The sequence below is a fragment of the Panthera pardus genome, unplaced genomic scaffold (genome assembly GCF_024362965.1).
Source record: "Panthera pardus isolate Hobbes unplaced genomic scaffold, ASM2436296v1 HiC_scaffold_13, whole genome shotgun sequence".
NCBI lineage: Eukaryota > Metazoa > Chordata > Mammalia > Carnivora > Felidae > Panthera > Panthera pardus.
Genome location: NW_026526688.1, coordinates 148433533 through 148455376, shown reverse-complemented (window position 1 = coordinate 148455376; position 21844 = coordinate 148433533). Strand labels below are relative to the sequence as shown.

Here is a 21844-nt window from a genome sequence, read left to right as displayed (position 1 = left end):
AGAAGATGAGGTTTAATATACAATGGAATACTACTTGGCAATGAGAAAAAATGAAATCTGGCCATTTGTAGCAACATGGATGAACTGAAGAGTATTGTGCTAAGTGAAATAAGTCAGGCAGAGAAAGACAGATACCATATGTTTTCACTCATATGTGGATCCTGAGAAACTCAACAGAAGACCAGGGGGGAGGGGAAGGGGAAAAAAAAAAAAGTTACAGAGGGAAGGAGACAAACCACAAGAGACTCTTAAATACTGAAAACAAACTGAGGGTTGATGAGGGGTGGGGAGAGGGGAAAGTGGGTGATGGGCATTGAGGAAGGCACCTGTTGGGATGAGCACTGGGTATTGTATGGAAATCAATTTGACAATAAATTTTATATATATATAAATAAAACATGTATTTAATATCAATTTACATAATGTTTGCCAGTGCTAGGCACTGTTCTAAGCTCCTAACAAATATTAACTTAAGCTTGTCTAATAACCATGAAGTAGATATTATTATCACTCCCATCCTAAACATTAGGAAAATGAGTCACAGAGAAGATAAATGATTTACCAAAGATTACTCATTTAGAAAAGTATCAGCAGGAGGATGAGAAAGCATACCAAAGTACATGGAATTAGAACTTTGTTAGAAATTAGAAGACACACAAACTGGCATGAAGTTAAACATGATGGCTATCTTCATTTTTTTGTCACAACAAATTCTCAATAAGTTGGAGGCATAAGCCAACAAAAATTCATTCTCTCACAGTTCTGGAGGTCGAAAATCAGCTTTACTGGGCTGAAATTAATGTATTGGCAGGGCCATGAACCCCTCGATAGGCTTTTGGAGAGCTCTGGCTCTTCCAGCTTCTTCCTGTGGCTGCTAGCATTCTTTAACTTGCCTCTGCATCATTCCAGTCTTCAAGGAATGCACCATCAAACCTCTGTCTGCTCTGTGCTTTCCAAGGTTTTCCCTCCTGGGTGTGTTCAAATGTTCCTCTGCCTCCCTCTATAGGAATACGTTCTGATTACATTTAGGACCCACTCAGATAATCCAGGACAATCTCTCCATTTCAACATTTAAATTCACAATTCCATTTAATCACATCTCTCAAAGACCTACGAATTGCCAAATAAGGTAACATTCACGGATTCCAGGGATTAGAACAAAGTTGGAGCCATTTCACACCCTACCACAGTGACAACAGATAACAGACAACAGATTTCAGAATGAAATTAGGTATTGGGCTGATAAGAGTAACTCAGACATGAGAAGATGGACTGTATTTGTTTGGGCAATGAACAAATGCTTTGGCAAACTCACAGTGTCATATCTACAAATACGCGAATCCCCATAAATCAGTTCCTAGTGAAGTCTATTTGAACCTGATAATCAGGGGAAAGAAAATGTGAACGACTGAGAGCCTGCAAATAGAGTTGATCCTACATGAGGTAGGAAGAAAAAGAACTTAATTAAGAAATCAGTTAACATTTTTAAGGCTCCCCTGGGACTGCGTGCAATAGTAGAAGAATTGAGGGCACAGGGAGGCTGGAGTTATACACTACTTCTGGTGGAAAAGTGTGCCAGAAGTGAGGTTCCTGCTGCTCATATGGTGACATGGGTTTCTAGTGACCCAGAAAATTCAGAAGCTGAGAAAAAGATTTTGAATTTTGATTCTTTGGGGCCCAAAAGGGCACAAACTTTGACATCTCTTTAATTTGATTCATCGTAGGATTGTGTATTTAGTAACACAAAAGGAGCAACAAACATGTAATTAAGATCTTTAAGGGGCACCTGGGTGGCTCTGTTGATTAAGCATTGGACTCCTGACTTTGGCTCACGTTATGATCCCACAATTTGTGAGTGTGAGCCCTGCATTGGGCTCTGCGCTGAGCTTGGAGACTGCTTGGGATTCTCTCTCTGTCCCTCCCCGACTTGTGCTCTCTCTTGCCCTCTCTCTCTCCCTTTCAAAGTTAGTAAATAAAATTTAAAGAAAAAGATGGAGGGAGGAATGCTAAAAGGACAAAGGAAACCTTGGATAAAAGTTAAATAACATCAATGTCCCAACATGCAAAAATACTCAAAAATTTTGAAATCTCAATGCCACTGTCTAAAAAGACCCTATGCATGGGTAAAATTTCCCCCAATGAAATAGATGAAGCTACAAATGACAATCATCTGAGAAACTCCTGATGACAGCACTTACATAGTTATAAATTAAAATAACTGGCACAAACTAGCTACTAGCCTACAGAATAGTGGTAACATTAGTCTTTTCCGCTTTTTCATTATCTCTCTACCCTCTGACATACTAAGTTTTGACAAGCAAAAGCAATACGACAGAGATCAACACTACACTCACTTCTGAGAACTCTCTTGGAAACCTGTAAGAATGAGAATTTATGGCCTTGATTGCTGTTGCTGAGTACAAGATCTAACTCCATCCAGCAGGGCCAATGCAATGCTCAGACTCACTGCAATAAAAAAGTGAGGGAGCCTTATTTTTAATTTTAAAGATAACTTTATAAGGAGAAAGAAATTTAATTTTTTGAGAGCTTATTAACTTGAAGGAATTTGTATTACTTAATTTCAGTGCATTTAAAAAAATTCTTTTAATGTTTATTCATTTTTGAGAGACAGAACAGACCAGGAGCAGGGGCGGGGCAGAGAGAGAGGGAAAGCCGAAGCAGGTTTCAGGCTCTGAGCTGTCAGCACATAGCCCTAAGCAGGGCTCGAACTCACTGTCTGGAGATCATGACCCAAACTGAAGTTGGACACTCAACGGACTGAGCCACTCAGGCGCCCCAATGTGCAATTTTGTTTTTTATCACTGATCGTAAGTCAACCTTAACTAGGTAGGCTTGAGAAACATTCAGTTTGACTTATTCCTGAGCCTTCTAGGAATAAAAATGGAACTGCTCACCTTTCGTGTTCTAAAGACATGGCAAACTGTCTCTCCTGCTATCCTTCCCATGTCAGGAAACTGCCACACAATTCTTGGGGCCTCCTTTACCCATCCCTTTCACTCATAAACCACATCTAGGCTGTCTGTACGTGCTGTCAGTTCTACCTTTGGGATCCATGCACAACAGAACACATTCTCACCATTTCCACTGCTACCATCTGTCCAAAGCCATCATCATTTCTTACCTGAATTACTGCAACAGTTTCCTAACTGCTGCCCCTGCAGACACCTTTGTCCATCCATCCTCTCTTTCAACCCTAGGTTAGATCGTGTCACTCCCCTACCTAAAGAGTTGCATGACTCCCAGTATCAGAATAATTCCTAATCCTTATCCGCAATAACAGGACTTGTCACTACCTTTATGATTTTATATATTTGTTTACCTTACGGCTTCTCTCCAGCAATAGTTAAACTGATTCCTATAAAATAGAACCCCAAATCTCAGCAGTTTCGCCTAATAATTTTTTCTCAATTATACCACAGTCCATTGGAAGTTGGATGGTTCTGGTAGGGGCCTTTCCTTCAAATAGTGAATCGAAAAATCTGTGTTCCTTTCACTGTATGTCATTATCTCAAAATATGCTGCTTCCATGGAAGCTGATAGGGGAAGGAAGTGAAAGATTTCAAGAAGTTTTGTGGCCGGGACTGAAAAAGGAACTATGCTTCTGCCCATCTTCGATTATTTATTAGGCAGTCACATGTTCCCAATGTAATAATAATGATGATTAAGAAAAACTAGATTGGTAAATATAGAACCTGTATCTGCACACCTCCCCTCACTAAATAAAAAGCATCCATTTTACTCTTCCTCCCAAGCATAAAGCACTGTGACTTTCTTGCCAAGTAAGACAAAATTCAGGATTCCAACTCTCTACCAAAACTCAGGACTCCTCCTGCTCCTGAAAAGTGAACCGAAAAGACAAGTTATCTGCCCCACAAACATACCCAATAAACAGTGATAAAACTGAGATGGGCATTAAAAAAAACAAACAAAAAAAATACCAAAAAAACCCACCTCCATTTGGATATAATGATCACTGTCCATAACAATAGTAAAATCTCACTCAGCAGAAATTATAAAGACTTGAGATGAGGAAAGTTCCCCGATTTTTCTTTCACTCTGGAAATAAATACTAGATCCATTGTTCTCTTCAGTCACACTTAAAGTGGATTTTCCATTCTTGGTGGCTTTCAATGCCTGTCTTCTGCTGTGGAATTTGTTATTTTAGGTCTCAAATAGCCAAATGATTTTTTTTTTAGTCTGAGCTCAAGATTTCTTTGACAATCCAATTCAATAAAAAGTCTTGTAGGAATATGATCTATTTGCCTCTAGTCAATTATACATACCAGTGACTGTATTGAATGCCCTTTTCTTCCTTTTTTTTTTTTTTTTGGAATGCCCTTTTCTAAACTAATTTTGTTACCCTCTGCTTCTCTCTCTTAATTTGTTGGTGACTTCAATAAAGTCTTGAAGGAAAATATGTGGAAATATGACACCATTAATCTGACTTTTTTTCCTGAATTACTTTAAAACATTTGTTTGCGGGTATGTAGGTGGCTCAGTCGGTTAAGTGTCCAACTCTGGATTTCAGTTCAGGTCATAATCTCCCGATTTGTCAGATCAAAACCCTCCTCAGGCTCTGCTCTGACAGCCCACTTGGAATTCTCTCTCTACCTCACTCACATGCTTGCTCACTCTCTCTCTCTCAAAATAAATAAATAAACATTTTTTTAATGAGGACATTTTTTAATAATCCCTTCAGTTGAAAGGGAGAGTGTCCATATACTTGCTTTACAATGTCAATATCCTTTTGTATCTCTTACAGTATTTTTGCAATAACTTCATAGTTTCATTTGAGGCTAAGTAATCATTTTTATAGGTGAATATACTTCCTTATCCAGATTTGAATAAAGATGACCTGAAAGGATATCCCATCATTGAGGAACAGAGGAGTGGTAAAGTTCAGCCCTTTGTAATTACTAGTATATTTCTAAGCAAGATGTACCATTGATCCATTAGCCAGTCACAAAAATAGGTAGATTAATATTTCAATTAAAAAAAAACATCAAAACACACAGGTAGGATTTAGCATTCATGTTACCACTTTGCACCCTCTGATTTAAATTTCAGGGCATAAATAGGAGGAATTTATAGATTATGTTGTCTTACAAAGAGCTAAATCAAAAGTAAAGGACTCTAAGAAGCAAATGGGGGTGCCAGGCTGGCTCAGTCAATAGAGCAGGTGACTTTTGATCTTGGGGTCATGATTTTGAGCCCCATACTGGGCATAGAGATTACTTTAAAAAGAAAAAAGAAGCAAATGGACTAGAATGAGCCTATTTCAGAGTGCCAAATAAATGCAATCGAATGCTCTGTGGAAAAAAAGTAAAAGGACTCTACTGTCTGAATTTAAAGTTTTTAAGGTGTATGAAGATAGCATTAATACTACATTAGTTAAAATTTTTACAGTAACTATAATACATCAGCTTTAATAAAATGATTTTCTTGAGATTTAAAAAATGAGTTGCTGCAAATGTGGCATTAGAAAAAATAAAACTAAAAGTTATATTTAAACATAATAATATTAAAATGTTGCCTTGTCACTGAAGGGAACATAGTTGCTTTGAACATTTCCCCACCAAGGAAAAAGAAAAAAGTGGTATTCTTCACTTAGTTATTTTAATATTTTTCTTTTTAGAATATTTGTCATTGGAATATAGTTATTTTATTTTTTTAATGTTTATTTATTTTTGAGAGAGACACAGAGTGTGAACAGGGGAAGGGCAGAAAGGGAAGGAGACACATTATCGGAAGCAGGCTCCAGGCTCTGAGCTGTCAGCACAGAGCCTGACCTGGGACTTGAACCCATGAACTGTGACATCATGACTGGAGCAGAAGTCAGATATTTAGCCAATTGAGCCACCCAGGTGTCCCGAATACATAGTTATTTTATATTGAAAATGGTTACAGAAGAAATTGTTAACAAAATACACTTGTCTGGGTCTCATAATTAATTACATTGTGTAGTCATTAAAAAAGATTATCTCGGGACACCTGGGTGGCTCAGTCAGTTAAGTGAACAACTCTTGATGTAAACTCAGGTTGTGATCTCAGGGTTGTGATGTCGAGCCCCTATTTGGGATCCACTCTGGGCATGGAGCCTGCTTAAGATTCTCTCTCTCCTTTTCCCTATGCTTCTCCCCTTGCTCCCCTCACACTCTCTCTCTCTCTCAAAAAAAAAAAAAAAAAAAAAAAAGATAATGCATTGTGTTGCTGATAGAAAATAGTATTTTCTCTGATAATTTTTAATTTCTATTTTGGATTAAGATTTTGAGGGGCGCCTGGGTGGCTCAGTCGGTTAAGCGGCCGACTTCGGCTCAGGTCACAATCTCGCGGTCCGTGAGTTCGAGCCCCGCGTCGGGCTCTGTGCTGACAGCTCGGAGCCCGGAGCCTGTTTCGGATTCTGTGTCTCCCTCTCTCTCTCTGACCCTCCCCCATTCATGCTCTGTCTCTCTCTGTCTCAAAAATAAATAAACATTAAAAAAAAAAAAAAAAAAAAAAATTTAAGATTTTGACTACGCACACACATATATAAATATAATACACACATGGATGAACACACCCTATTGTATTTTATTGAATACTCCACTTTTTAGCTGATAGCAGACATAATTAACACAATGTTTTTAGATACCTGCAAAGGTCTTGAATAAGGATCATCAAATTGATAGGATCATATAGGAAATACAGTCCATGTTTTAATCAGATATAATGCATTATATCTTTGATCTAGCCTAACAACGATCAATTAAAGTGAAAGTATTGATCCATTCATCAACGTGGATAAGTCTCAACAACATTAAGATTGAGGGAAAAAAGCAAGTTGCAGAAAGACACATACAATTGTATGTCTTGTTTATGTAAAATTTTAAACCCTCACAAACCCCCCTTTAAGTGCCATATACATGCACGGTAAAATGGTCCCCTTAAGTGCCATATACACACATGCTAAAATGCTACAAACAAGCCAGGGGGGCATCTACACAGACTTCACAATGGTTGACATCTGGGATGAGGCAAAGGACAATCAAATTTCCAAGGGAAACTTCAGCAAGGCCGACAACATATGTTTCTTTCACCATGAACTATAAGGTTCAATGTGGTAAGTTGTTTACATTTGTACAATATAAGTGGTGAGAAAATGGATTTTTAGAAATTCCTTTTAAATATTCAGGTCAAAGCAATGCACATTTCATTACTGAATTTATAACTTAAGACACGGTCTCACCATACACAAATTGCCTCCTTAGACATTTTTGAAAAAACAGTTGTAAAGGTCTCACTCATATTCTTCTTTTACTTACTGTTCTTTGCATGAGCACACTCAAAATACTAATCAAGACAAAGAATTTCATTGTAGATTTCTGTGGGGGAAAAACATTAACGTATGTGCTTCAATAAAGTGGAAATTTATACCGGCAGCAAATCATCTGATTACAAGGAACACAAAAGGGAGAGTTAAAATAAGAAAGGAAAATGAAATGGTCTCATGTGTACACAATGTTTTACCTAGACTTCCTTATTTCCCAAAGCACTTCACTTACGAGCTTTTTAGATGAGAGCAAATTAAGTAATGGATAAGGTCATGTCACTAGAAAATGATTTTCTCAACCTAAACTCTACCTCTTTAGAACTGTCATTGCTCGGGGGTACCTGGGTGGCTCAGTGGGTTAAGCATTGCAGTTCAGCTCAGGTCATGATCTTGCAGTTCAAGAATTCCAGCCCCCAGTGGGCTCTGTGCTGACAGCTCACAGCTTAGAGCCTGCTTCCGATTGATTCTGTGTTTGCCTCTCTCTCTGACCCTTCTCTGCTTGTACTCTGTCTCTCTCTCTCCCTCTCTCAAAAATAAATAAAAACATTAGAAAGAGAAAAGAAAAAAGAACTTCTATGGCACACCTGGTGGCTCAGTAGGTTAAGTGTCTGAGCAGAGCCCGGAGCCTGCTTCAGATTCTCTCTCTCTCTCTCTCTCTCTCTCTCTCTCTCTCTCCCTCTCCCACTCGCACTGTATCTCTTTAGCTGTAAAAAATAAATAAATTAAAAAAATTTTTAATAAAAAAAAGAGAACTACTAATAGTGCAATGAGGAAAAGAAGGCAGTGACATAAAACTGCTGGATTGGTGGGTACTTATTTAGAGATCCTCAGAAACAAGGTATTTATGCAAGACCCAAAGGTAACGAGGCACCTGGCCATTTAAAAATCAGTGCAGACAAAAATAAACTCAAAATGGATAAAGGACCTGAATGTGAGACAGGAAACCATCAAAACCTTAGAGGAGAAAGCAGGAAAAGACCTCTCTGACCTCAGCCGTAGCAATCTCTTACTCGGCACATCCCCAAAGGCAAGGGAATTAAAAGCAAAAGTGAATTACTGGGACCTTATGAAGATAAAAAGCTTCTGCACAGCAAAGGAAACAACCAACAAAACTAAAAGGCAACCAACGGAATGGGAAAAGATATTTGCAAATGACACATCGGACAAAGGGCTAGTATCCAAAATCTATAAAGAGCTCATCAAACTCCACACCAGAAAAACAAATAACCCAGTGAAGAAATGGGCAGAAAACATGAATAGACACTTCTCTAAAGAAGACATCCGGATGGCCAACAGGCACATGAAAAGATGTTCAACGTCGCTCCTTATCAGGGAAATACAAATCAAAACCACATTCAGATACCACCTCACGCCAGTCAGAGTGGCCAAAATGAAGAAATCAGGAGACTATAGATGCTGGAGAGGATGTGGAGAAACAGGAACCCTCTTGCACTGTTGGTGGGAATGCAAATTGGTGCAGCCGCTCTGGAAAGCAGTGTGGAGGTTCCTCAGAAAATTAAAAATAGACATACCCTATGACCCAGCAATAGCACTGCTAGGAATTTATCCAAGGGATACAGGAGTACTGATGCATAGGGGCACCTGTACCCCAATGTTTATAGCGGCACTCTCAACAATAGCCAAATTATGGAAAGAGCCTAAATGTCCATCAACTGATGAATGGATAAAGAAATTGTGGTTTATATACACAATGGAATACTACGTGGCAATGAGAAAAAATGAAATATGGCCTTTTGTAGCAACATGGATGGAACTGGAGAGTGTGATGCTAAGTGAAATAAGCCATACAGAGAAAGACAGATACCATATGGTTTCACTCTTATGTGGATCCTGAGAAACATAACAGAAACCCATGGGGGAGGGGAAGGGAAAAAAAAAAAAAAAAAGAGGTTAGAGTGGGAGAGAGCCAAAGCATTAGAGACTGTTAAAAACTGAGAACAAACTGAGGGTTGATGGGGGGGGGGGGGAGGGAGGGCAGGGTGGGAGGGAGGGCAGGGTGGGTGATGGGTATTGAGGAGGGCACCTTTTGGGATGAGCACTGGGTGTTGTATGGAAACCAATTTGACAATAAAAAAAAAAAAAAAAAAATCAGTGCAGAGATTCTTGGATAAGCTCAAACACAAAAGAGTTGGAGAAAGACAGAGAGCCCTCAGACCTTGAGCCAGATGGAAAATATGGCAGAAATCGAGGTCAGAAAAGTCATTAATTAGAACAGGTAATTCTTGTGTCCATGGTGAGTGGCTTCACGTATCTTCTGTGTTAATAGAGAAGGCATAGGAGGCTTATAAGTGGAGAAGTGATATGATTTGAATAATGTTTGATTTAACATTATTTCTACAGCAGAGTGGATTAGGCTCATGTGGGGGCAGTTATGGTGGGTAAGAGTAGAAGCAAGAAGTAACAGTGGATTTCTCTTTTCCTCTTTTCCACCTGTGGTCTTATCTTTTTTTTTTTTTCTTTTTTAAGTTTATTTATTTGTTTTGAAGAGACAGAGAGAGAGTGCAGGGGAGGGGCAGAGAGAGAGGGAGACACAGAATCAAACCAGGCTCCAGGCTCTGAGTTGTCAGCACAGAGCCTGATGCGGGGCTCCAACTCCTGAACTTGAGATCATGACCTGACCCGAAGTCCAACGTTTAAGTGACTGAACCACCCAGGTGCCCAAGTAGTTCTCTGTTTTTTAAAGTCTACTTTTTTTTTTTGTAATCTCTACACCCAATATGGGCCTCGAGCCCATGACTCCAAGATCAAGAGTCATTTGTTCTTCAACTGAGCCAGGCAGGCACCCCTATGAGTATCCTTTTATAAGTTGTTATTTATTTGCGTATTTGTCTTATTGTCAGCCTCATCTACCCTCCACAAAAATCAGCTCCATAAGGTAGAAATTTCTGTGTCTTATTCACCATTTTGTTATCAGGGTCGACAACAATGCCTGGGATATACTGGGTGATCAATCTTTTTATTAACAAAAAGAGAGAGAGAGAGAGAATGAGATAAAAAGGACTTGAGGAATGAAGGAGGAAGGGATTCTTAAAAACCTTTATCGTATAGTTAGTCTGAAATAATTTCTTAGGAACATTTCTTGTGTATGTAATTTTGCCCCAAATCTTATGGTGGATCAGAATATTAGCACTAATATTCTGTGTAGCCATTAGGAGATAGATTTTTTTTTTAAGTGAGAAACTAAGAAAATTTTTTGTTTGAGATAAATTTGTCTCCCCATCCTAGAGTCAAATAGGGACTAATCTGAATTTGAATTAGCCAATAATCTGACACTAAGACCAATGTAATGGTATCTTTTCTTTCATTATATATTCACTATCCACTTCTAAATATTTTACGATACATTTGTGATCACACGTTGAAGTCAGTTTTAATGATTTTGTTGTCAAGACTCGGGCTCTTTTCTTCGGTATAAATTGCAGCCCTGTGAAAGAATTTACAAATGTGAGTAGCTAAAAGACAAGCTGAAGAAGATGAACTAAAGTGTAAATATCAAGACAATAGAAAACCTTCTCAAATCATAATTGCTAGTGGAACATTATGTGACATAATAGTATCACCTTTGGAACACAGTCTTTCGTTGAGCTTTTCATAGGGTGGAAGAAAAGTTTTCATCCAACAGAACGTGGCATTTTTGAACAAACATGACATTTTATCATAGAGGAAGTGTCATCTTTTTTATGCTTTTATTGCAAAGTACTGTGAAATGTTCTGATTCATTATTTGCGAGTGTATGAAATTTGAGTTACACCTATCATTACAATAATATTTTGGTTTCTTTCATTACTGTTCACTCTTTCTCTTTTGACTGTATTGACGGGGGTTAGGTGAGTGAAAAGTAAATGCTCATGCTCTGAATTGATGTCAGGTCCTTTGTGAAGCACAAAGCATGGAGTGAGAAGACAGGGATCAGGTCTGAGACACAGGAAATTCCTCCAAACCAGAAGACTAGGAACTTTTCCAATTTCCAAAGAATTTCCAATTCTTTGTCTCCCTCATTGTTTTATTACATTCAAATTGTCAAAAATTTTAGCTTTACATTTTAAAGCTTTGTTGTTGTTGTTGAGATCCATGGCACTTCAAAAAAGTCCATTCGATATACATTACAGTAAACAATTCTAACACAAAGACACATGAAGCCACCACCAATTGGGAATTTCACATCAGGTTATAAAGCATTTCTACCACCTCATGGGACACCTTTATGTGTCCTTTTATCAATCTACCCCCTTCCTTATCTCTAGAGTTAAAAACTCCTGGTGGGCTAAGGTAATTAATTCTGTTTTTCTTTTTAATATTACCACCTTGGATGCATTCCCTAAACTACTATCGTTTAGTTTTGCCTATTTTTTAACATTTTATAAAACAAATGCTACTACATACCTATTTTGACTCTTGCTTCTTTTGATCACTATTAGAAAAGTACACTTGCAGGGTTCCCTATGGGTGTTATCTCGATTTTATAGTTTTCTTTGCTGTATATTGTTCCATTTAGCTTCTGGAAAATGATGTGAATGCTAATCAAGGGCTTGAAGTTGTCAATATTCAACAGCACATGACGGCATGCTTGGGAACGTTGGCCATCATTTTCCCCCAGTCATCACAAGCTTATTTAAGAGGCTCAGGCAAAAGTGACCACAATGGCAGATGGAGGCCGACAAGGCGTTGAAAACATGGATTTTCACTTATATATAGTCTGATGTGACTCAACTACTCCTGGCCTCAGTAGAGACCAAAGTGAGACCTCACTACGGCATCAGTCCCCAAAGAAATCAATGGGCCTAGCTGGTGACAGACTGATTCTATGAGACTATTCCCATTATGAAAGGAGCAACGTTTTGTTCTCACAGACATAGGTTTGTATCCTTGATAGCTACTAATTCTCCAGTCTCATAATATTCTGCCAGCAACGTCATCCACAGACTTACAAAATACCTTATTTGCCACAATAATATTCTACATAATACTGTCTCCCTTCTAGGACTCACTTCACAGGAAAAGAAGAACAGCCAAGGGATTCACAGGTCTTGCCAGGTAACCCATCGTCAAAAGCACCTGGTCTGATAGAATGGTAGATAGAATGTTCTACTAGCAACTATTATGGTGCCGGTTGGTAGACCAAGATTCCCCAAAAGATGAGCTTCTATCTTATAAGCTGCAGTATTGGCTTCAAATATATGATTCTTTTCCACCATGATTATACTACATAGCTTCTGGAATAGTGGGGTGGAATTGTGAGTAGCTTCTCTACCTTTGATGCTTAGGAACCCAGTCAATAGAAGTGTTGTTTCTCAACTCCATAGTTCTGCACTCTGCTGATTCAGAGATCTTACGTCCCATGAGAAGAATAAATGCTTGAGAATCAAAATGTTCCAACTGAGTTTGAACTTGGGATGACTCCAGACTACCACTGAATCTATAAGCACACACAGAGAGACACAAAATCAGGTCTCCCTAGACAATGGACCCAAGATACACTTAGCCTACAGCCCAGGGGTGGGGATGGGGGTTTTGGTGCTTCTTTTCTTCTTTTCTAATAGGAAAAGCTAATTGAAAATTATATAACATGAAAGAGAAAAGATGGGACCAGTGAGGATCCTGACCTTCCAGAAACAAAAGCCTAGGTCACTTCCCCAACTCAGGTGAAGAGCCCCAATCACCTGAAGCCTGAGCAGAAAGCAAAATAAACATGCAGGACAGTTGGACCTTCTTAAGTGAAGGCATGAAGTTCATTTGTTGTATGGAAATTAAAATATATGTATAAGGGAGTGTTAAATGCTGAGCAACCAAAGAGATGAACTGTAACTGTCATTAAGCTACTCTCTCAGCTCACAACCATCCTTCTGTACTCTTCTTTGTGAAGGTAAGGCTGAACACCTTACCAAACCATATTCCTTTCCTCCTTCTGCCAGTGATCTACTAGACTTTTTCCATAACAGGTACTCAGAAAGAGGTAACAGACACTCCTTCTATTCCTTTCTCTGCCTATCAGCTCTCCCCAACAATGTATCTTTATCACAGCAGCGACAAATCATTGTAGTAGCAACACGTTTGGTCCACGTTTGCAATTTTTCCATTACACCCCAAACCAATCTCATCACTGCCTCTCAGAAGTAGTGACAGTAGCCAGTCTGTGCCTCATCATCAGAATTCTGGGTCCCAGCCCCAAAAAGTCTAAGTCCAAAACAGTAAGCTTTTAAAACCATGTCTTCTCTCAGTTCCCCTAAACCCATGGATGGTAGGTGCTTCCTAAAGTTTCTTTTTTGCCTTTTCACTTCTCTAATTACCTGGTTAACACAATCAGTTATATTATGTTCCTTCTGTTCAAATCCTTGTGTTTTCTCTTCTGACTGGACCCTGCTCGATACGTATCTGTGGCCATTCTGTCACTTGAAATATTTCCTAGACCTTTTGCTTCTGAATCTCCCTTAAGCATGCTCCATTAGGGTTTCTAAACTAAACCTCACTCCAAATTTCTGGCCAGTTACCAGTGATATCCATGCTACCAAATCAGTGGTCTTGTCTTGGTTCTCACCTTCCTTGACCTTTCTACAGCATTTAAGTTGCGCAGTCCCACCACCTTAAAATATATCCTTCAGCAATCTTCTAGCATAAGACATTCTTATGCATTTTCTCCTAGTTCCATGAGGTTTCAGTGTCAGTCACATTTGCTGATTCCTTTTCTTCCCCCCATTCCCCGCCACCCACCCCGATTTCTTACTACTTCAGGGTCTCAGGGATCATCAGTCTTTGGCTTCTCCTTTTCCTCTCTATACTTATTCCCTTGTTGGTCTCATCTCATCACATGGCTTAAATGCCACCTAAATACTGTCATGATGGTGGTTCCTGAATTTTATCTAAAACCTGGATATAACCTCTGAATTCTGGATTCATATATTTAACTGCTTGTCTGACTTGACTTGTGTGTTAAATAAGCATCTCAACTATAATATCTTTTGAATGCCAATCTCCCAATCTTCCTTCTACCCTACCCATTCTATCTTTTTTCAATAAATGCCAACATTAGTTTTCCATTTGCTGAAGACTAAACCCTTGGTATTATCCTTGACTGCTCTTTTTCTAACATTATGCATGTGATCTCTCACTAAATCCAGCAAGTTGAAACTTCCTATTATGCAGAATCTAGTCATTTGTCAACATTCCCATGCTCATACAACTATGACATATTTCCTAGATTTTTGTAACAACCTCCTGACTGGCCTCCCTGCTTCTAGCACTGTATACGTCACACCCCATTTGGTATTCTTCTTTAATGGAAGACTCAAAAGGATCCTATGAAATGTCCACCAGATCTCATTAGTTTAAGATACTGCACACTGCCATATACACCTTGTCCAAATTATGACAAAGATTTCAAAGAAATTAAATATCTAGACTAGGTATCGATGCAAGCCCTTTCTCCAGTAAGAATAAGCAACTCTACTATTCTACCAAGGACATGTTTCACTTTATTTGTGCAGAGAAAACACTGACTTAGCTTCTGATAGATCCATTTAAAATAGCATAAATGGACATTTCAACCTACACTTGCTATGATCCCTCATTAAAATAGAAAGATGAAACTTTTCAGGAAAAGATAAAGGTCCTTGAAATGATTACTTGATTGACCGTATAAAGTTCTGGGGATGCTTGAATGAAAAGATTGACATGAAGAAAGATAACAGCTTTGCCCTACGCACACACAAAAAAACTGTTTAAATAGCTGTGGGGCTGAGTCTCAGGTCATATTAGAAAGACTCTTTGCCTATTACAGATCTTGAGAATCAGGTAATACTAGTAAAAATTATTTAAGTACATCTAATCTTTTTTAGGTATGTTCTACAGGAGGAAAAAATTTATTGATGATACCAGGAATGGAAGTTAAGATTATAAGATCTTTGGTTGGAAATTAAGATCATTATAAGAAAATAAGAACATTATATTCATTGCTCTAAACAGAACATGAATTAGTGAATATGCAATTATTTGACAAATTCTGAAGTAGATGAGGGGAATGTGAAATCAGAAGGTAAGCCCTCTGTGGTATCTCAGAAAGCATTTTTAAATGGTAACTGTTGCTCGGTTATTCAATTTCAAGGTACAATTTGGGATTCTAAAACCTGAAAGGAATATGAATGTTATAGTAATAATATTTTACTGTTCTTCATAATTATCACAGTGCATAGCATATTATTTTGTATAAAGTGGCAGCTAAAACAATTTAACAATGGGCCCAATGAACTTAATATGTTTCTCTGTATGCTTCCTTCAAAATGTTCTGTAGCTACATTATGTACTCATATAAACATTTTATTTGAACCTATATTTTCATGGCTAAAATTGGAAGTGGCTTTTAATTCACATGAATGTAAACTCTGAAAGTTGTGCAACTCAGAGATTAATTTGTCCCCCATGAGCTGTTTTGATGAATATGGCTAGAATTTATTTTCTCTGCCTATAAACAGCATTTGTTTTCAGACATTCTTCCAGGTTTCTAGTGGGGTCAGGGTGGTTATTGCTGATGACAGCAGGTCGTCTGTTCAAGGAAAAAAAAAGAAACATTATGCTATCAAATTTTACAGCTGAGAGTTTAGACATTTATGAGTAAAGAAGGAAAATTATGATATAACATTTCCATATTCAACCTATGACAAACTATTACTTTAAGTACTATTAAATAGAAAGTAGATAATAGATTAGATAGATAGATAGATGCTATGCAGACAATTAAGCTAAGTTAGAAGGTTTAATAATATCCCTGCTCCATGAAATGTTTTGATCTAGTTTGTGACTTTCTGTGTAAAAAAAATATAACTTTTTAAATACAAAATTATATTGTAAAATATTTTAAATGGAATTTCAGAGACACTAATGTGGGAAATTGTGCATCAAAGAACTGGTGAAATTGAATATTACCAAATGAAATCTATTGGGAAAAAAGTTTAAAAAAAAGATGAAGCAAGGACAATGATGAAAGATTAAGAATTTTAACTTTCTTTATCCACAGCACAAATTATAGAGGTGCTAGTAATTTTCCTCAGACATGTGAATAATAGTTTCATATAGCCTTACCTCCAGGTATACGAGGGGCATCAGGGGACTTTCAAATTGTTTTTCCAAGTGGAGGAGGGGCACCACATAAATAGAAAAATTTAGGTAAAGTATGAAGTTGTGCACTTTTTTTCCTTAAGAATTTCACAAATGCATTAGACTAAGATATATATTTTCACTGAGACCAGGGTTAGCTGATTTATATGTTCCTGAAATATTTATTTAATGGCATAACATGTGTCAAGCCTTGCGTCTAGCTGGTATGGATAAAAGTATGCATAAAGAATGGTCCTTCATGAATGAGAACATGTATGACTTTATAGAATAATAAATAAATATATATAAATATATATAATATATTATATATATTATAAAAATATATATTTCAAATCTCACTGAACTTGTTCAGAACTGCATTATAACTATAGAAGTAGTCTCAAATATGCTAGGTGAAATCCTTGTGATTATAAGATCTACAAAATATCTGGAGTTTAACAATTCCCTAAGCAGTCAGATCACAGAATTTCAGAAACCTAATTTTTCTGAGTGGCAGACAGAAAAATGTTTATAGAATAATTACATTAGCTTATTTCTCTTCACTGGGTGAGTTGTAGAGATATCTTCCTTTTTGAAAACTCTTGCGTATATAGGGAGAAATACTGATAAATAAAATACCTCCTACCTTTATTCTTGAGTGTAAGATCAATGCTTAATCATCCTTAATAGGAAGGATTTACCCTTTAAATAGGCCAATGTCGTGACATGTGTTTGTGAGTGCGTGTGCGTGTATAAAAAGTGAGGATAGAGCATCTGGGTGGCTCAGTTGGTTGAGTGGCTATCTTTGGCTCAGGTCATAATCTCGGGCTTCCTGAGTTCTATCCCCATATTGGGCTCTCTGCTGTCAGCCTGTCAGCGCAGAGCCAGCTTGGGTTCCTCTGTCCCCGTCTCTCTGCTCCTCCTCAGCCTGTGCTCTCTCCAAAAGAAATAAATATTAAAAAAAAATAAGAGTAGATAGAAATGAGTGGCAGCAACATACAAAATGGACGTGTTCTGGAGATGTTCACCAGCATCAGCTAATCTAGCCACACATGAAATTAGGATGGAATAGCATTTTCTATAGGGAAATGAATTTACTCTTTAATGTAGTGAAAGGTAAGGCTGAGTTTAAGCAATGACAGTTTTTTTTTTAAGAAGTTTATTTTTTATTTTTTTTAATGTTCATTTATTTTTGAGAGACAGAGTGCGAGTTGGGGAGGGACAGACAGAGAGAGAGAGAGAGACAGAATCTGAAGCAGTCTCCGGGCTCTGATCTGCCAGCACAGAGCCTGTCACCGGGCTCGAACTCACTAACCACGAGATCATGAGCTGAGCTGAAGTCAGACACTTAACCTACTGAGCCACCAGGTGTACCATAGAAGTTCTTTTTTCTTTTCTCTTTCTAATGTTTTTATTTATTTTTGAGAGAGGGAGAGAGACAGAGTACAAGCAGAGAAGGGTCAGAGAGAGAGGCAAACACAGAATCAATCAGAAGCAGGCTCTAAGCTGTGAGCTGTCAGCACAGAGCCCACTGGGGGCTGGAATTCTTGAACTGCAAGATCATGACCTGAGCTGAACTGCAATGCTTAACCCACTGAGCCACCCAGGTACCCCCGAGCAATGACAGTTCTAAAGAGGTAGAGTTTAGGTTGAGAAAATCATTTTCTAGTGACATGACCTTATCCATTACTTAATTTGCTGTCATCTAAAAAGCTCGTAAGTGAAGTGCTTTGGGAAATAAGGAAGTCTAGGTAAAACATTGTGTACACATGAGACCATTTCATTTTCCTTTCTTATTTTAACTCTCCCTTTTGTGTTCCTTGTAATCAGATGATTTGCTGCCGGTATAAATTTCCACTTTATTGAAGCACATACGTTAATGTTTTTCCCCCACAGAAATCTACAATGAAATTCCTGGTCTTGATTAGTATTTTGAGTGTGCTCATGCAAAGAACAGTAAGTAGAAGAAGAATATGAGTGAGACCTTTACAACTGTTTTATCAAAAATGTCTAAGGAGGCAATTTGTGTATGGTGAGACCGTGTCTTAAGTTATAAATTCAGTAATGAAACGTGCATTGCTTTGACCTGAATACTTAAAAGGAATTTCTAAAAATCCATTTTCTCACCACTTATATTGTACAAATGTAAACAACTTACCACATTGAACCTTATAGTTCGTGGTGAAAGAAACATATGTTGTCGGCCCTGCTGAAGTTTCCCCTGGAAATTTGATTGTCCTTTGCCTCATCCCAGATGTCAACCATTGTGAAGTCTGTGTAGATGCCCCCCCTGGCTTGTTTGTAGCATTTTAACATGTGTGTATATGGCACTTAAGGGGACCATTTTACCGTGCATGTATATGGCACTTAAAGGGGGGTTTGTGAGGGTTTAAAATTTTACATAAACAAGACATGCAATTGTATGTTGTCTTTCTGCAACTTGCTTTTTTCCCTCAATCTTAATGTTGTTGACACTTATCCACGTTGACGAATGGATCAATACTTTCACTTTAATAGATCATTGTTATGCCAGATCAAAGATATAATGCATTATATCTGAGTAAAACATGGACTGTATTTCCTATATGATCCTATCAATTTGATGATCCTTATTCAAGGCCTTTGCAGGCATCTAAAAACATTATGTTAATTATGTCTGCTATCAGCTAAAAAGTGGAGTATTCAATAACATACAATAGGGTGTGTTCATCCATGTGTGTATTATATTTATATATGTGTGTGCATAGTCAATATCTTAATCCAAAATAGAAATTAAAAATTATCAGAGAAAATACTATTTTCTATCAGTATCATAATGCATTATCTTTTTTTTTTTTTTTTTTTTTTTTGAGAGAGAGAGAGAGTGTGAGGGGAGTAAGGGGAGAAGCATAGGGAAAGGGAGAGAGAGAATCTTAAGCAGGCTCCATGCCCAGAGTGCATCCCAAATAGGGGCTCGACATCATGACCCTGAGATCGCAACCTGAGTTTACATCAAGAGTTGCACACTTAACTGACTGAGCCACCCAGGTGTCCTGAGATAATCTTTTTTAATGACTACATAATGTAATTAATTATGAGACCCAGACAAGTGTATTTTGCTAACAATTTCTTCTGTAGCCATTTTCAATATAAAATAACTATGTATTCTAATAGAAAATATGCTAAAAATTAAAATATTAAAATAACTAAATGAAGTATACCACTTTTTGCCTTTTTTTTAGTGGGGAAATGTTCAAAGCAACTATGATTCCCTCAGCGAAGAGGTAACATTTTAATATATTTACATTTAAAGATAACTGTTAGTTCTATATTTTCTAATACCACATTTGCAGCAACTAATTTCTTCACTCTCAGAGAAATCATTTTATGAAAACTGATGTACTATAGTTACTGTAAAAAGTTTAGGTGATATAATATTAATGCTATCTTCCTAAACTTTAAAAGCTTTAATATAAATTCAGACAATAGAGTCTTTTGCATTTTTTTCCAGAGTATTCCAATGCATTCATTTGGCACTCTGAAATAGGTTCATTTGTTTCTTTTCTTTTCTTTTCTTTTCTTTTCTTTTCTTTTCTTTTCTTTCCTTGAAACTAATCTCTACACTCAAAATGGGGCTCAAACTTCCAACCCTGAGATCAAAAGTCGCATGTTCTACTGACTGAGCCAGCCAGGCACCTCCATTTGCTTCTTAATTAGAGTCCTTTACTTTTGATTGAGCTCTATGTAAGACAACATAATGTATAAATTCCTCCTATTTATGCACTTAAGTTTAAATCAGAGGGCAACATGAATGCTAAATCTTACCTGTGTGCTTTGATGGTTTTTTCCTTGATTGAAATATCTACCTATTTTTATAACTGGGTAATGGACCAATGGTACATCTTGTTTGGAAATATATGAATTATATTTGAAGGTATATAGTAAAGTAGAACTTTGGTATTACTGTGTTGCCTGTGATGGAATATCTTTGTCATGTCATTAGTATTCAAATCTGGATAAGGAAATATATTCAGGTACAAAAATAATTACTTAGCTTAAAATGAAACTATGAAGTTACTGAAAAAATACTGTAAGAGATATAAAAGGATATAGACATTGTAAAGCAAGTATATGGACACTCTCCCTTTTAGTTACAGGAATCATTAGTGAATATCCTCATTTTATTTTTTTTAATGTTTGTTTGTTTGTTTGCTTGCTTGCTTGTTTAGAGGGGTGTAGGGGCACAAAGAGAGGAACAGAGAGAATCCCAAGTGGGCTGTCAACCCAGAGCCTGATGCAGGATCCCAGGAACGCGGGAGATCATGACCTGAGCCGAAATCCAGTCTGATGCTTAACCGACTGAGCCACCTAGGTGCCCCTTTAAATGTCTTCATTTTAAAAAGAAATTTTGGGACCCCTGGGTGGCTCAGTTGGCTAAGCATCTGAGTCTTTGGCCTTAGGTCGTGATCTCAGAGTTTTGTGAGTTCAAGCCCTGCATCAGTGCAGAGCCTGTTTGGGATTCTCGGTCTCTCCATCTCTCTGCCCTTCCCCCACTTGAACTGTCTCTGTCTCTCTCAAAATAAATAAATAAACTTCTAAAAATGTTTAAAAGAATAAGAAATTTCTATTCCAAGGATATGTTTGTAATCATACCACTAGGATGTAATATGACCTGGAGTTTTGGAACATTCTGGAGAGGTATCAGAAGAGTCCAAAAATTCTCTAGGGAGGTGGGGATTTCTCTCCCCATAGGGATTTTCTTTTTTATCATCTGCCACCTTCTGGAAAAGTACAGAGTGGGAGTTTTTATTCTGCCTACCCATTGCCCCATAGAATATGTAGAGGCATTGGAGTATGTCAGGAAAACCTATATAGGAATGTGAGCATGTTTTCATGTCAGAAAGAACTGGTAGCAATATTTCTGATAAGCACTGAAAGAATATATTCAAAACTCTGTCACAAAACCAAAATAAGCAAGCCTTCAGTCAGAATGTTATTTTCGCCAACAGAAACATTTTCCTTCTCCTTTGTGTATTTTATCTTTAGATTTTAAGTGATATTGACTTTAATGTTGATCAGTTTGAACGCCAGCCTCTAGAAGAAAATTTGCCTTACTCTCTGGAAGATGATGGATCTCAAATTTTTGTACCCATTTAAAGAACACAAGGTAACTTCATATTCATCTGTGAATGTAATAGATCTCCTCTGAAATGATTTTTGACAAAGTAAATAAACTCAAACAGAATATGTGTGATAGGAATAGAATTTTCAGGATACAAAATATGAATGCTATGATGCTAGTGTCTGGCCAAGTCAGTCTATATCCCTGGATCGACATTTTGTAAGAGGAAAATCCAAGCGAAATATTGACTTTCTGTGTGCCTTGTTTTCCTCATCTGTAAAATAAGAAGGATACTGGTACTGACC

General features: G+C 37.5%; 2 long non-coding RNA genes across 2 annotated transcripts; one reads left to right on the top strand and one right to left on the bottom strand.

Moving 5' to 3' along the window:
• Positions 1-617: 617 nt before the first annotated feature.
• Positions 618-7383, bottom strand: LOC109275398 (uncharacterized). Its single transcript, XR_002084113.2, has 2 exons — positions 7323-7383; positions 618-1000 (listed from the first exon to the last, which is right to left on the bottom strand). It is a non-coding gene; the product is annotated as an uncharacterized LOC109275398 (long non-coding RNA).
• A 10948-nt stretch (positions 7384-18331) lies between these two features.
• LOC109275393 (uncharacterized) lies at positions 18332-21557 on the top strand. Its single transcript, XR_002084112.2, has 3 exons — positions 18332-18394; positions 19660-19701; positions 21464-21557. It is a non-coding gene; the product is annotated as an uncharacterized LOC109275393 (long non-coding RNA).
• Positions 21558-21844: the final 287 nt, after the last annotated feature.